The sequence below is a fragment of the Lolium perenne genome, chromosome 3 (genome assembly GCF_019359855.2).
Source record: "Lolium perenne isolate Kyuss_39 chromosome 3, Kyuss_2.0, whole genome shotgun sequence".
In the NCBI taxonomy this organism is placed as follows: Eukaryota; Viridiplantae; Streptophyta; class Magnoliopsida; order Poales; family Poaceae; genus Lolium; species Lolium perenne.
Window position 1 is genome coordinate 244,006,125 of NC_067246.2, and position 5,787 is coordinate 244,011,911.

At 41.4% G+C, this 5,787-nt stretch overlaps 1 long non-coding RNA gene across 2 annotated transcripts; it reads right to left on the reverse strand.

Annotated features, from left to right (window-relative positions):
* Positions 1 to 2,245: 2,245 nt before the first annotated feature.
* LOC127343758 (uncharacterized) lies at positions 2,246 to 3,229 on the reverse strand. Of its 2 annotated transcripts, none has more exons than XR_011755880.1 (3): positions 3,105 to 3,229; positions 2,851 to 2,921; positions 2,246 to 2,680 (listed from the first exon to the last, which is right to left on the reverse strand). It is a non-coding gene; the product is annotated as an uncharacterized lncRNA (long non-coding RNA). The 2 variants fall into 2 exon arrangements; XR_011755881.1 differs by having other exon boundaries at positions 2,246 to 2,753.
* Positions 3,230 to 5,787: the final 2,558 nt, after the last annotated feature.

Genomic DNA, 5,787 nt, shown 5'->3' on the forward strand with positions numbered 1-5,787 from the left:
GGAGACCTTCCTGAAGTCAGTCCTCTTGATCTGGCCGGAGTGGTGTGGCCGTACTGATGTGTGGTTAACATAGGTTCGTATGAGCTGCTGGTCCATTTGGTTCTTAGGATCGACTAGCATGGAAGGGCGCGGCGGCACGCCGCGCCGACTATGTAAGACAATGGTAGTAATAATTTTAAAGCCACACTGAAATTACATGCATAAAAAGTTAACCTTGAGGAACAAGTAAATGCATGCACACTACGACAGTAGACTTGCTAGTTTTGATAATACAGGTTACATAATGTTCTAACTCCATGCACGAACTTTATTTTACCACTCTCGTCTTCTCCGTTAGATGATATGTCCACAATCTCGGTGCCGCCTGTGTAAAGCTAATTGGCTTTTTTTTGCGCTTCATTGCCGAGGAAGATGCCATGTCGGTGGTCATGGTAGGCTTGTCATTCTGGGCAAGAACCTTGTCAAGGAGTGATGATGCTCTTCTCGAGATTGATCGAAGAGACACTGTCGGGCAAGAAGTGGGTCGAGGAGTCATATGTTATTGGCATGAAATGTACATTGTCAGACAAAAAGGCACATTCTCTGCATATTTAGCAAGCACAAAGAGCTTCTAGACAACTTACAAACCATAGGTCTGTTTGGATTTGAGCCAAAGCTGGCCATAGCCAAAAAATTATTTTGGCATGCCCATGGAATCTAGTTGTTGTTTGGTTGAACGCCAAAGTTTTGGCTAGCGCCCAGATCCCCCTTAGTTGGAGTGCATTTGTTTGGCCAATCCGTGGTCGAGTCCAAGACGGCTAATTCTATCAGCAAATAATTGGTAGTGCCAATAGTTGCAGGACAGCCAACTCTAAAGATGTACAAAACTAAACCTTAGGTACCGTGTTGATATGAACTCAGAAATCATATGCACATGAATTGCCCTAGCTGGGTTAACAGCAAACATAATGATGCATTATCCATCGAGAGAAAACCCATGACTATTGAACCAACCGCCCTTAGTTTTTAAGCTGGAGAAATGCTAGAGATCTGATAAGATCAATGTGAAACATGAGTACTGATGAAATGAACTTAAACAAAAACGTATGACTATTGAACCAACCAACCCTATGCCAAAACGTATGACTATTGAACCAACCACCTTAGTTTTTAAGCTGGGGAGTGCTAGAGATCTGATAAGATCAATGTGAAACATGACTATTGATGAAATGTACTTAAACCATCTTCTCTGTTGCACGCCGCACCCGTGAGGCCGCGAGGGGTTATTACTGAATCAAGTGCTCATTGTAATATATATTTTTCAAGGAAAAAATACACTGAATTTTCTTTTTACAATGCTTCATCTGAATGATGATCAGGTACGCTTTGTTCTTCCAGCCATCACTGCATTCCTCTGCCACAACCATGGTAGTCCAGTAACTAATTTCACTGGAATTATGCAAATCAATGTTGTAACAAATATTTGAATATGTTCTGAATTTTTTGTTGATTATGACATCTCGTGTATCTTACTTCACCGTTTGATAATCGACTCCAAGACAAACCTCTTCTATATATGTGTATCAAATACCATAGCATTATTTGTTTAAAATGCGAAGAGATAGCAAGCACCATCAACATAGTTCCAAATGTCTTGCCATATAAATTTAGGCATCACATGCGTAATAATCAAATGAATAATTGTTCACATTTTTTCATAAAAATAAAATAAGTATGACCACAGTTTGCTTCTTTTTGTTAAAATATTATCTTTATCTCTGATAGTCAAAATTAGGCTTACCAATTCTCAAAAAAAAAAAGCCCTACTGAATACATTGTGAAAATATTTTTACTTTTAATTAGAGATGGTCTAGTGTCGTTTAATGTGCGAAGAGATAGCAGGCACCATCAACATAGTTCCAAATGGCTTGCCATATAACTTTAGGCATCGCATGCGTAATAATCAAATGAATAATTGTTCACTTTTTTCATAGAAAGAAAGATGTATGACCACAGTTTGCTTCTTTTTGTTTAAATATTATTTTTATCTCTGATAGTCAAAATTAGCCTTACCAATTCTCAAAAAATAAAATACCTACCGAACACATTGTCAAAATATCTTTTGCTTTTAATTAGAGATGGTCTAGTGTCTTCATTCATAGCGCTGCTTGAACCACACTCGTGGTTACAAGTTTCTGATTTAACCATTAACAAAAAAAACTTGAGGTATTTAGTCATGATAAAAGCAAAAAAAAGTCCCTTTTTTTGTATATTTCACAGATTCAAGCCAGACAGATTACTGAGTAGATATGCTAGTCAAGGAGCATTGCAAAGTTTTCATCATCACATACTAAGAGGAATGAATCCACATACATTGTAGCACTCAATTTGTCATGTTTGCCGAAAATCCAAAGCATGGATATTATGTTACTATGCATAGTAGTGTAAGCAAAGCTTGAGCCCACGTATGTGCTTTCCGTACAGGATGTCCGACATATTTGACTACCAGACTAATCATTAAACTAAAATGTCCTTTTAAAGTAATGACGGTAGCAGTTACATATGCAATGATTGAGCTTAACTTCAATTGAAGTCATACAGTTGATGATGAAGTAACTGCCCATTGACAACTGCAAGGTGGATTTAGCTCACCTGGTGAAGACCATAGCCCTTGTAGATCCATCATGCAAGGTCAAATTTCCTGTAAATAATGTTGATTGGGCCTTTAATCGAATATGTGGATGGTGTACATGCCTATAGTTTGATTGTTTCATCTGCAACAACATGAGCACAACTAATCTAGCAACATGTGACTTTCGGCAAATTTAGAGAGCCATGGCCAAAAAGATAGAGGATGCTTGCATCACGTACATGAGATGTATCAGAAGAAGCCGATTGGCCACGACCTTGCTCAGGAACAGGATGCCTACACCGCCTTGGATCTGTGTATCAGCAGAAGAACCACCACGGCGAGGCGGCGACACATCAATAACAGCATCCAGCCCATGACAATGGCGTGGAGCTGGAGGAGGTAAAGAAGCAGGTCGGACTCGCCGATGGCCTGCAACACCACGCATACTCATCGAGAACCTGTGGAAACCTATATGAAGAAGTATTGAGCTTACATTGCACCAACCATGCAGGCCATCGCTTCAGCATGCGCTACCAAGCAGAGCAATTATATTGTTGCACTAAGAGCACCTGCATAGCACACATCCAAGCAGTTTTCAAGTTGTTGCCTTCAGTTAGCCAAAACACCACATCAATCTGAAAGAAAAGCAGAACCTGAATCTTTTTTGAAGAGGCGTGGTTAGCATGGTTTCATGCAAAAGAAGACAGAATCACAGCAGCTGAACATGTGAAAGTCCTGATTCGATCCTTCGTGAACTGCAATGTAATGAATAAATTAGTATACAGGAATATGTACTTTTGAGAACCAGAGGTTGAAAGGGGATTAAGATTTGTGTGCCTTCTCCGTGAATATGAGAGTTGTAAAAGATAGGGGATTCGGAGACGTACGACCAAAGGAACTTCAGGGTCGTGAAATTAATCGGCGGTAGGAGCAGCCTGCAAACAATAATGAACGGATAGGAAAACAAATCGTCAAAAAATGCAATTGAATCTGCAGGTCTAACCGAAGCACCACATACCATGGAAGGAAATAAGAGGTCATCATCGACAGAATCGCAAATAAAGATGCCAGTGGCGGGGAACACCGGAATCGGTGACCGAGAGAAGTCGTGAACTGCAGTGGCGACATGTGCTCGCCCTCATCCCTCACCATGAAGTCCATGTCCTGCGTCACGATGCAGGTCCCCTTGGCCGCGGCCTCCCTCGATCTACAGCAAGCCTAGGAGCGTTTCCGCCCTGAGAAGAGCCCAGCCATACGGGTGAAATCATGGGGAACGCCGCCAATACGTGCACGCCGAGGTAGGCTCCGAGGACGGCCTTCATGGAGACAGCCACGGCTTCCGGCCTACGTCCCTCGAGCTTGCCTAGTGCCGCTTCAATCTTGCAGCCGACCTTCCGCCATGCTCTCTTGCGCCCCTTCGCGTGCGGGAGGGAGATGAGGGGTGGAGGGGATAAAAGGCCTCTCCCGCTGGGACGCGCGTCGCGCCGCTGGAATCGTTCGATGGTGGAACAGCAAGCAACACTTTGTCTTTGACCACCCACCGCTTAACCGAGATTTCCGGCAACTAAGGGCGCGCGTAGGGGCGCAGCCAAGCACCGCGGTGCCGGGAAAATGGAAGAGGAGTAGGAGGCGGCGGCTCTAGTTATGGCCATGGAGGGGAGGGACACAGATCTTTTGCATGGCACCGTGTGATATGCGATCTAAATTCAAATTTAAATATTGCAATTTTATTTTTAAAAAAGCATGCATGTTCACAACACATATTAAGATAATCCCTAAAAATTTTAGATTAAAATTCGAAACATACATCGAGAAACAAAAAAAGAAACTCAGATGTGAATAGTCTACAGAGAAACTCATATTTGAATTCGGGAACTATTAATGACAGATTTCTCTTTTTTGTTTCTCGATGTATGTTTCGAATTTTGATCTGAAATTTTTAGGGGTTATCTTAATATGTGTTGTGAACATGCATGATTTTTTTCAGATTTTTTCGCAATATTTAAATTTGGATTTAGGCCGCATGTCACACGGTGACATGCAAAAGGTGCATGTCACCTGATCTGTATCCGGAGGGGAGCAGGGCAGAGAGAAGAGATGTGAGAGATGGGGAATCGAGTGGTGGGGGCACTGGTCAGCTTGGGACCAATCAAGTGTTAAGCGACAGGGCACCGCTTTCACCATCTCAATATTACAGCCACACGCCAAAGAAAGCTTAAAAAGTACCGCACTGTTTCCCAGCCTCCCTAAAAATTCTAGAGCCACCAAAAATGTACACATGAAAACAACTGCGGTAATGAAACTATCTAAGCACATACGTGTCACCACCAAGTGAGCTCAGAAATTAACCCAAAATTCTAAGAAAAAGGATGTTTGTTGCTAGTTAATATAGTACTTATGTGTGGTTGACAGACAACTGACATAGCCACATAGGTGAGGTGAGGCGTTTGCCTTGTTTGCTTGCTAGATGTATCGGATCTTGCATTGTATCGCAAAATTGGATTCCCACAATGTTCAGATCGGTGATTAATAGCCTTGGCTTATCTTGCTTTATGGGATTAATTGCTTCCCCACGAAGTGTTTGCAGTGATGACTGGGACCATGAAGACTTCGTGCTACGATTGTCTTGCACCCTACTCTCATCAAAGTTCAAACAAGGCTCATGGATAGGTTTGTTTTCGCTTATTTCCTGTAATTGTTACCTTTGTTCCTTCCCTGTAATGTGATTGGTGTGGTACTCTGGTGCATGTCAGATTGCAGAGTATACAACTAGCCATCGTATCATGTTCATTCCTCTGTATTTATATCAAGGACATTTGGTATTTGGTATCCAATCAGCCATATTACTTTTTGTAGATTGTCAATGCCTCAATATTGGCCGAATCTATAAGGTGAGAAAATAAGATGTTTATATTGAAGTAATTAAATGGTTACTCTGCATAATCTACTTTGAAATCACATTTTTATTTGGTCTTTTACGTTATTTTTCACTGTGTACAGAGATTCTTTTGTGCCATCTCCTTATGGAAATCTCTCCTGATAAATGATGTTCATTGTTTTTGAAGAATCAACAAGTCCATTTTTCAGCATGGATTCTGCAAAATCAGTAAGTCCATTTTTTTCTTCAAGGGAATTGTTTTAGTGTTTTTGGTCTTAGTTGATATGTAGATTGTGCA